Source organism: Lactuca virosa, chromosome 7 (genome assembly GCF_052849685.1).
Source record: "Lactuca virosa cultivar CGN04683 chromosome 7, Lactuca_virosa_CGN04683_v6, whole genome shotgun sequence".
In the NCBI taxonomy this organism is placed as follows: domain Eukaryota; kingdom Viridiplantae; phylum Streptophyta; class Magnoliopsida; order Asterales; family Asteraceae; genus Lactuca; species Lactuca virosa.
The window spans coordinates 45,909,569-45,920,885 of NC_136432.1; the positions used below are offsets into that span (position 1 = coordinate 45,909,569).

Here is an 11,317-nt window from a genome sequence, read left to right on the forward strand (position 1 = left end):
GAGTGGGATCAATTTGAAATGGTGGGTTTGAGGCATTGATAATTGGTGGGGTTTCAGTGGTCTCAAATGGAGTTGCTCCGTTACCAATGGTGCAGCTCATGGAGTGAGTCGGGTAGTTGTTGGTGGACAAACTCGCGAAATATTTCATGGAGTTATCGTCCTAATATGTCTAGACAGATATGTTAGGTTATTTTCCAATATGTAGTCCTAAACAAGTATGTATAGGATAGTGTATTAGTGTAACTTGTTCCTGAAATCCTACCGATTTCAAAAAGAGAATTGAAATCCTACCGATTTCAAATAATAGGGCGAGAGATGAAATCCTACTAATTTCTAGTGATAAAGAAAGGATTGATATCCTTCCGATTCTCCAACTGGTTTCTTATCTTTCATCGTTTCTCTCCTTTAGATTCTTCCCCTTCAGTAGGTTTTCAGATGGTTCGTAGTTGGAAGGATTCTTATTATCTTTGAGAGATAGGGGAGAGAAAAGTTTGGAGTTTATTGAGCGATTGACTGGAAAAGCTATTGGGTTATCCTCTACGAAGGTAGAAAAGCTATTGGTTTTTCTTATTTAGGCAAACTAGGAAAATCTGAACGTTATCCCAAATTTTTAAGTATTTAAAATATATACGTTGTTTTTGGGTTGATATAAGGTTTCTAAGGTACTAGGTTTCTACAACGAATCTTGAGAATATCCTTCAATCTCTAAAGCTCTCAGCCATTCTAGTTTGTCAAACTCCTTGCTCAAGGTTGGCTGTGCACCGGCACGACCATAAATAACATAGCCATATGTTCCAGGTTTATTTGTGGTATGCCTTATGTATGATAATAACCTTAGTTGAGGCATTTGACCTAAAGGGTTGAGTTGGCAGTTTTAGTTGGAGGTATGTTAGAATTTTATTAAGTGTTCTCATCGCGGGTGAGAGTAAATATAAAACTCTTATATATTATTGTTGGTGAGGGTTGTAGTATTATTAGTTTTTGTTTTGTACTCCAATACTATCAAGTACGGATGAGGGCCAGATAAGAAGCACCGAAGGCTGGATCAGTTTAGCATATAGTTATTCTAAAATCCAGCAAACCAAGAGGCCCTTCAAACCAATTACCTCTCTCGTAAATAGTCAAGGAGTAGGGTAATTAATAATAATACTTTTACTAGTAGCTTGTTGCTATATTTGTATTCCTCTTTCGAGGATGCGAGTTCTCTACAACTAATTTAGCTCAGATACCAATCTGTTACACCCCCGACCAAGGCGGCGGAACATGACGTGCTGTGCGACTTAGTTCATGGATCACAAGTAAACTGAATATATAGCACATGTATATAAATAAACAAAAAAACATTTGCATTTCATCTTGATTTTTGAATACATGGTTCTTATTGTTAATAGTATAGTACACGAATTTCCTTAAACAGATAAGCAGATATAACAAAACTAGTAAACTAGATAGCCTAAAATCCATGACTAATCCATCGTCTGAATTGATTGATTATTGATTCCATGAGAATACATGTAGCTTTGAGGATCAACACAAGGTTGGTGAGAGTTACAAGTTTTCTGCTAACAGCAGTGATACTTTTAAAAAGTCTAAAAAATATTTTCTTTGTAACTAAAACCATACTTAAAACTTTGTTTGTAATGAGTCTTTCAATAACCATTGAAAACCAAAAGATGATTTGTATAAGCAAATCCATACTTAAACGGTGTTTGTAAAAAGTCATTGAATAACCATTGAAAACCAAAAGATATCTTTGCATAAGTAAATCCATACTTAAAACTGTTTTGAGAGAAACAAAATCCATGGTTTTGTAGTGAGAGAGAGAGATTCTAGTTAATGTTTATAGTGAATCCTATAACCGAGCTATGTGACAGAATGTACCCCCTAAAACACTTCATTGTACATCGTAGTAACAATTGTAGATACTTATCACCCACTTTGATTGATCAGTCGAGGTTGTAGCTAGCAACCGTAAGTGGGGATTCCAACCCCGTATAGATCTATAAATATGTATCTCGCTCCAAAGATTAACGTTTATAGTAGTGTGGGTATGCTAAGTGTTTAGACTTAGCTAATGAATAGTGTCTCACTTTAAAGCCTTAACTAAGGTACATGAAAAGCTCTCAACCCTAAATTAAATGTGGATAAGTCACTAGGCATAATGATTTGTATAAAGTTTATAAAAGCCGAGTATGTTTGGTATACACGTAAAAGTGTAATGCACTCACTTTTATAAAGAGATACGTTTCAAAGTAATGATCATAATTACATGTATATGTTCTAAGTTAACATCTTTATAAATTATATATATATATATATATATATATATATATATATATATATATATATATATATATATATATATATGAAAGCAAAAACAAGAAAATTAATCTAGAATGTCGATTTTGTCCCTATTTTAGAAAAATTCTAGAAAAATCATCGGGAGTTAGACTTAGGATCCGCAAAATCTCAAGGTTTAGAAAATGAGTCTACCTTGTCCGTAATTTTTTCCCTGACTTGATATGAATGTTAACAAGGTGAAAACGGCCATTTTTACAGCCTGCTCCGAAAAAGGACTGCAATGATATGCAGTTTTGCATTAATCATAATAAATTGTATAAATATCGTTTGAATCAAAAGCTATCGATCTGAACTACTTGCATACAAAACAATTTTTCAACCCCTAGGGTTTATGATCGGAAAATCATTGTCTTGAATGGACCACACTTTTTTACATAAAATCATAACATTTTGTAGTATGTTTTTCAAGAGTGTTTTTGCATAAACGAAATATGTGAGAAGATGTATCCCCCCTCGCTCCCAGAAATATATAAAAACTATAAAAGGTCCATAAGCACTCACTTTAATTGTGTCGATTCGGTTTAGACTTGGAGATGTGGTTGTTTCCGGGAAGCACCGTAAGAAACACGAGGCTAGAGCTCAAAACACCATACAAAATAGAACACAAGATATGGACAGCAAGATGGTGGTGTTTAATCGCCAAAACAGTGGGGAAGAGGGTTGGTTCTGATGGTGATTTATGGTGGTGAAGTGGTGGTTCCCGGTGATGCTTTTAAACCGAGAGAGAGAAGGAGAATGGAGAGGGGAGAGTAAGAGATTCATGGCTGGTGAATTGGTTCTCAAATAAAGAGCCCAAGCTCTCATTTAATAGTGTCTAGCAAGCCCCTAAGGAAAGCCATGCAAGTCTTACTTCCATGGATACTTACACACACAAAAGGGTCATCCTTTGTACTTTAGATGAAGTGTATACTCCAATGAAGTAATGGAAGGGAATGGATAAGGAAAACCACGTGGGAAAGATGGGTTCCTTGGCTGATTTCAGTCTTGGAAATCATGGATGGTGGGCCATGGTGATGTCACCCTCTCAAAAAGTCCCAAAAACACAACTAGGTTTGTGTGCCAAGTTCCCGAAGTTTAGTACTTTTTTCCAAAGTGTCATATGATAGAGTAGAGTTCAAGGATTCTAAAAACCCAAACAGATTAATTTTTCACTCTGGGAAATCGCGTTTAACTTTCACGTCTAAATGACCTGAAATGTCCGATTTTTCGAATTTTGCAAATATTTTTGATAAAAATATTTTGAGTATGGAATTAAATATTAGACCATAGTATGAGTCCAAAAATCCTATCCGAATTTCCATCTGAGGTGTGCAAGTGCCTCATCGGATCGATTCAGTTTTAGCAGTTTAAAGAAAAATCAGGGTTTTACTGGTTTATTCTGTTATATTTGTCGCATCTTTTTCATACGAACTCCGTCTTGGACGTTCTTTATATTTTCAGAAATAGGGGAATATGTACTACGAGACTAGATTGTTTTCTTCACTCGCAAACACTTAATACAAATTTTCATTTTTTTCAGACGGATTAACTGAGGTCGTAGTTTGAGCTGTTTGTTTTGTTTGAGATTTTCCAAAAATCGAAGTATGATACCATCTGGTATCTTATAATTGTCGTAATGAAACTACATATTACTCAAAATGTGAATTAAATATCAATAGGTTAAATTTTAAAGAGGTTCGCAGTGAATTGACTATCTGCAATTTTAGCCCTAAATTCCGGGATGTCACGTTAACTTTGTGTTACCCGAATATTAGTAGTTGTAAACTTAATTTGATTCTAAGCGTATGAATTGAGAAAAATTAAGAAAAAGATATTAATTAAAATCTAAAAGAATAATTTATATTTAATGGGTATATAATTTAATTAAATGATTTTGTGGTAAATTAGGGTAAATATAATTCATTTAATTGTTGTAAATGGTGTGGAGGGATTAAGGTGTCATAAATGGAAACTTTATTTTTTAACTTATTAGTGTTGAAGTGTAGAGATGATGCGTTTTTGACAAAGGTGAGTTAATCCTTTTGGATTTTTAAAGTACATTGTTAAGGAATACCATATCTTAGATGGATTGGAATGAACCTAGGTTGTTTAGGTTGCATGTATCCGTATTGTATGTGATGGGCCACCGATTACTATTCTTCCTTATGTGTATGGAAATTTAGGATGATTACATGCTAAATTCTTATTCTTTTGATGTGCGAGATGTGTTAGGGTCATGATAGAAAGAGTGCCTTGTGTTGATGTTATGTGATGTGTGCATGCCATGGTTTCTTGGAAAATATTAGTATGACAAAGCATGCTAGTGAAGTGATATCTGTAATGATGATATGTGCATGGAATATGGATGTGATGTAAAATGCTATAACTTCTAATTAATAGTTTGTATGTTTACATAAGAAGAACTTGTGAAGTAATATGCTAGAAAAAGATGATAATAAATATGCATGATTACTTATGGAGGTCATATGTGTAATTCCTTAAAAGATATATTAATGATTAATTAATTAAAAGTGGAATACGCTAGTGGGGAAAATTGTAGAAACCTAGACATGGGTATGTACCCTATCCGGATTATTTGATGGCCTAGTAGGTTGAAAGATACCTATATGATAAGGGTTTAAGCCAAAATAGACATCAAGTGGTTTTTCTAGACAATCACTCGGGACATGGTACTTGCAGTGGGTGGACTGGAGGGATGTTAGAAAAGTGGTGGGGCCAACGTAAACATTACGTGGCATTTGAGAGGTGTAACACCGTGGAATTGGCACCGGTTGTACCAATCCTTAACGACAATGCGTGTACACGTACATGCAACATCGGAGTAGCAAACACAGATAACCAGGAGCAATGTTATGAGTGAGAGTCGCACCTCACTTGGAAAATTGCGTCGTGTCGGTTACGTTGGTAGTGAATGAGATACTTGCCTTGGGGTTTCTGACGAATAAATAGACCTATAAATAGGAAGTATTATTATAATAATTACAAAGGTGACTAGGGGAGGGCAATTATTAAAGATGAAACAAGAAGATTAATATGATTTAATAATATTATAGTGATGAATGAAGTAGTAATTAGTTACAAAGGCGAATAAAGAAGAGTAACCAATTGTGATAGCTCTAAAAGAAGTAAAATTATAATTGAGCAGAATTGTGTTGATTATGTGATATATATGATGTTATGCCATGCTATGTGAGCTTTGTTTGCATGTACTATGATGTTGCTTGACCTATTTGGGATATGTGTGTTCTATAACATTGTACTATGATTGCCTCACTTAGCTTATGCTGACACTTGTTTCTTTGGTTGTTAATTGCCTTGCATTGGAACAGGTAGCATGATATGATGTTTGGAGAGGATGGGGAACTTTGGGGTAGTGATATTAGTTTATTATTATAGATGATACCACTTTGATTTGTCGTTTAGTTTTTTTATCTATTTTGGTTTTAAAGACTTGATGATTTTGGTTTGATGAATTTGGAAATTTGAATGTGGTTTATTTGATATTTAAGTGCGTTTTTTTTAAATAAACTAATGAAGAGACTTCCATTTCATTATTCCTTTAAATGATGTTTTAAAAAGAAAATAATTTTTTTTTTGATGAAAAATCATGATGTTACAAGTTGGTATCAGAGCTAGGGTACGGGTCAATATGTTCGACATGGATGACGAACCCTATAATGGGGGTGAAGATGGGTTGCACTTGATCCCAAATCGACTGGGAAAGAGAAGTAAGCATCGAATTATAGGGGGTTGTGGATAACTTTCTTATCACAAAGCATTTTAAAGCCGTGGGGGCAGCAGATCCCATAAGAACTTTGTAGTTAAGCGTGCTCGGGTGAGAGCAATTTAGGGATAAGTGACCACTGGGATGTTTTCGTGTCGGGACCCAAAGCAGACGATATTTTGATACATGCCAGATGGGGATGTTAGAGTTGATATCAAATCAATGTTGTAAGTGAACTGAATATAGAGGACGTTGTTCAGACTCACAATGTACATTGGCTTAATTAAGTGCTTTAGGAACTTAGGGGGGGGGGAGGGTGTGTGTTGAAAGTTTTATGACAGTGTAGGGAGTGTTACCATTATTGTCAACCTAGAGGAACAGTTGAGGAGACATGCCGAAGAGATGGAGAGTTGGGATGCACATATTTCTCAGTTGCAGCGAGCAATGTGAGCCGCATGACTACTACCTACGGAAGGTGATGTTGCGGGGGGAGTTGTTGAGGAGATTTTCGAGAGCCGCTCGGTGCTCTGGAGCCGGGAGTTGATTAGGAGGGAATTGTTTGGAGGGCCTGCAGGCCTGCATGGTAGAACCTTTAAAGGTTTCATGAATTGAAAGCCACCAAAGTATCGTGTGGGTGAGAAGGTTTTGGAGTGCTTAAATTGGATTATAAAGATGGAACAAACCTTCTGGTCAGGTGACTTTACTGAGGTAGCACCTTTAAATATTTCATGAATTGCAAGACACCGAAGTATCGTGGGGGTGAGAAGGTTTTGGAGTGCTTAAATTGGATTACAAAGATGGAACAAACCTTCCGGTCAGGTGACTTTACTGAGCGCCAGAAGGGTAAGTATGCAGTGAGGATGCTCGAGGATGAGGCATTACGGTGGTGGGATACGATTAAAAAGAGACTTACCAAAGCTACTCGGGATGCTATGATTTGGGAAATATTTAGAAAGAAGGTATAAGAACGTTTCTATAGTGAAGGCAGCAAACAAGAAATTTAAATGGAGTACTTGGCACTGAAGAAGGGAAATATGACTATAGCCCAATATAACACAACCTTCACTAAGAACGCAAAACTCGCCATAGATTATTTCTCTACTTAAGAGAATATTGTATGGCACTACGCTGAGGGGTTACCGTACGAGTATCGGGCTATGGTGAGGTCGAAAGATACTTTGATTGAAGTTATAGATGAGGCATGTATAATTGAGAAAGATATCACATTTCATGACAGCACCTTAATAAAAGGAGGCGTAAAGAGGAAATGGGAGGGTTTGTCTCAATCCCCCAAAAAATAATGGTCACCAGGATAAGGGGTGACAAGCTAGACTACTGCATGAAGTGTCACTCCTCACATAAGAGGCCATGTAGTAGCGACAAAATGAGTTGAAAACGATGTTGAAAGTTGGGCCACAAGCAAGAAGAGTGCAAGAATGAGCCGCTATAGCTTCTATAATTGTAGACAAACGAGTCATATGAGTGGTCAGTTTCCAAATCCGAAGGTTCAAGCTGGTGGCAGTGGTAAGAAGAATGATGCACCAAAAGTGTAGGTGCGAGCATTTCTGATGACTGCTGAGGAGGTCAGACGCGATGATGAGGTATTCTTAGAAAGTTTTTCATCTAATTGTTTTGTTTTCTATGTGTAATTGTGTTTGATGCTAGCGGTAGTAGATCATTTGTATTTGCAGCTTTATGTGCTTGTTTGTGTTAGTTTAGATTTTTCCTGAATTTTTGTGTTAGATGTTCTGATAGCCGTAGGGAATCTCGTTTTCATGTTTGAGGAAATGTACGAGGAGTGTTCTAATGTGATGGTTGGACACATTTTCCCGCTTTGACTTGGACTCCGATCGGTATCAATTCGTGCGATGTCGTCATTGATATGTTTTGGCTATCTGACAGTCAGACTGATATTGTCTATGCTAAAAGCATGTGCGAGTTCCGCTTTTCATGTAAGGGTATGTCTGTTTTGTGAGGAGAGAACTCTGGGGTTCATTTACATCATTTTTACTTTGTGACGAGAAAGTGTTTAGTGAGGAGGTGTCATATTCCCATGGATCATGCGATGAAGGGCTTAAGGTAAGCAGTGGCAATCTTTTACAGAGGTGGTCAAAGAGTTTCAACTGTAGACCACCAGAGGGTGGTATTGGAAAGCTCACCTTGGATGAGAAATAGTTGTTTTGACAATCGAGGAAAGTTGAGAGCCATATGTCTTTCTGTTAGAAATGTTGTGATTCGTCTAGTCGATACACGAGAAGTGAGAGTTGGTAGATATCTTGGATAGAGAAAGATAAAGCAACGATGAATGATAAGATTCAAGCTCATCAAAGTCCAATGGAAGGATGGGTACGGGTCAGAAGTAACCTAGGTGATTGAAGAAGTAATGAAGGTTCGTTACACTAAGTTATATGTATTAGTATCTGATTCCGAGGACGGAATCATTTTAAGAAGGGGAGAATTGTAACGACCCGAAAATCCTTCTGTAAACGACATTAACTTTTCGTTACCCGAATATTAGCAGTTGTGATATTGCCATATTTATACATATTTTAGGAAATATTTATTTATATTTTTATTGATATTTTGGTTATTTATATAGAATAATGGTACTTATAAAGATAAATTGTTATTTGCAGTCAAATTAAAGCATTTTCGAAGAAAGGAACCAGAATTAACAATACTAGGAACTTTGGAGACTTGGAGAATGAAAGAATAAGAAATCCACGGATTTAACTCTAATCACGATGTGAACCTCATGTTCACGACGTAGTCTTGAATCTTCCAGAAGATAAATATGTGCGGAGTAAGAATCTGTGCCCGATAAGGATATCTCTTAGGTCACGTCGCGAAGCTTCCTGTCACGACGTGAATCACGACTTTCGGGAAAAGTATATCAACGCTTGATCATTACATTTTTTGGGACTTTTGGCTACCTTGGAGGGTTCCTGGAGACGAAATTCAGAAGGGAAGAAGTGCTGGAATAGGGTTTTTACCACCAAGGAAGATAAGAGTATATCAATAGTCTATTTGTTTGGTACGTTCATCATGACTTATACTATGCTTTGTGTTAGTTTGTTTGTTGCTATGAGCAGCTGAATCTAGCTACTCTTGTTTAGCTAGATGAATCTTCTGACTTATGGTTTAGTTTAATTTACAATGGATTTGTTAAGTTGGTAGTTTGCTTGTGTTCGGTTATTATTACCTTGCATGCTAATATTTGTTTCTTTAGTTGCTTAAATTCATGTTCTGTGTAGCTTAGTGACAATTAGATTACATGAACTTGAAACCTAGTGATTTAGTGAACATTGAATTGCTAGAGCTAGGATTGACCAATCTTAGATAGTAATTAAAGTAATTAAATTTAGCTGTGCTAGAGAACATAAATTATGACCATAATTGTGTTTGCATAATCTTACATAGCATATTCATAATCCATAACTAGTTCTGTGTTTGATTATGTGTGACCATACATAGTTTTACATGAATTAGTCTAATATTGGTAAGTTTAGACCTAAATTACTAATACAATAATAACCAACTTGATAATCCATAATTGTTAGCTAACCATAAAGAAGAAGTGGATACGAACTAAACAGGAGTGTTTTTAATTATTGATTGATTTGAGTTAAGTTAGTCTGATCTTGCAAAATCGGATAAAAACATTTTTAATTATTGTTTGAATTTAGATTAATTTAGAGTAATTATTTGAGCTAATTAAATCCGTTCCCTGTGATCGACACCCGACTTACCCTACTATTCTACAATTTTGACTAGGTACACTGCCTAGGTGCAATTTAGTTAGTTAAGGTAGTTAGGTTATAAATATTAAAATTAGGTGTAGCTAATTGTACGCATCAAGTTTTTGGCGCCGTTGCCAGGGATCAAATTTTTTTAATTAGTTGATTTATTTGCTTTAGGTTGATCGATCCTTTTGTGGGGTAAAACCTGCAAAAAGTTACCTTTTTAGGCTAGGTTTTATTTTCCGTACTAGAGTCACGACGTGAGCCTTAAGCTCACGACGTGAGCCTTAAGCTCACGACGTGAGTTCAGTAATTTCTAGATTTTCTTCGTTTTTCTTTTCTGTTAGTTTGCTGCGACAACACGAGGTGGTAGCCTTTACCACGTCGTGGTGGCCAGTCCGTAGGAAATTTTGATTTAGTTTTTGTTCAGTTTTACGTTTTTTTTATTTTGCAGGAGTACATGACCAGAGGGTCCAATACACCTTTGGAGCCACCTCTCGAAGATCTAGAGTCAGCCCTTCACAAAAATAAGAACAAGAACGTGAAAGAAGATCAAACACCAAAGAAGACACCTTTACAAGAATTCAAATCAGTGTTCTCAAAGAAATCAGGAAGGAAAACAGGAGAATCAAGCACATCTTCAAAGGACAAGAGCAAGGTTGAAAGCTTAGATCAAATACCTATCCCAAACGAATCTGAATACGAGTCCAAGAACGAGTTTAGACTATATACGAGGGAACTTGAAGACGAGCCAAGCAACGAAATGGCAAATATTGACGAGATGTCCATGGGAGCTTACAAGAAGCGTATAAGAGATGATGTTGGTTCGGGTTTGGTACAACCCACAATTCCTGCCACTGCCACATTCGAGCTGAAGGGACACATCCTTACTGCACTTAAGGATATACCATTCTATGGGAAAGATAATGAGGATGCTTTTAAGCATCTAGATGAAGTGAATGACATTGAAGATTATTTCAATGTCCCAAATGTCAATAGAGATACTGTCTTGTTAAGAATGCTACCAATCACTTTCAAAGGAGCTGCAACAGATTGGCTGAAAGCACTTCCACCTGGTACAATTACTACTTGGGCTCAAATGCGTAAGCAGTTTTTAGATCAATTCTGCCCACCATCCAAGATTTGTAAACTCAAGAAGGCGATAGTCAACTTTGAGCAACAACCAGGGGAGTCACTATACGAGGCATGGGAGCGTTACAAAGGATTGCTAAGGAATTGTCCTCAACATAATCTAAACATCCAACAAGAGATGTCTATTTTCTATGATGGGGTCAATGTTATGACAAGGCAACTCCTTGATTCTCAAGGGCCACTGACAAAGAAAAATCCAAGGGAGGTCAAGGAGTTAGTTGAAGAATTCTCAAAACACTCTCGTGAGTACCACAACCCAAGACAAGATGGAGCAAAAGGCAGTGGGGGTGCACATTCTGAAGAGATGGCTGCTATGATGGCAATGTTGAACACTATGGAC

At 36.6% G+C, this 11,317-nt stretch overlaps 1 non-coding gene across 1 annotated transcript; it reads right to left on the bottom strand.

Annotated features, from left to right (window-relative positions):
• Positions 1-10,972: 10,972 nt before the first annotated feature.
• LOC145128039 (small nucleolar RNA R71) lies at positions 10,973-11,079 on the bottom strand. The gene has a single exon (XR_013716641.1). It is a non-coding gene; the product is annotated as a small nucleolar RNA R71 (small nucleolar RNA).
• Positions 11,080-11,317: the final 238 nt, after the last annotated feature.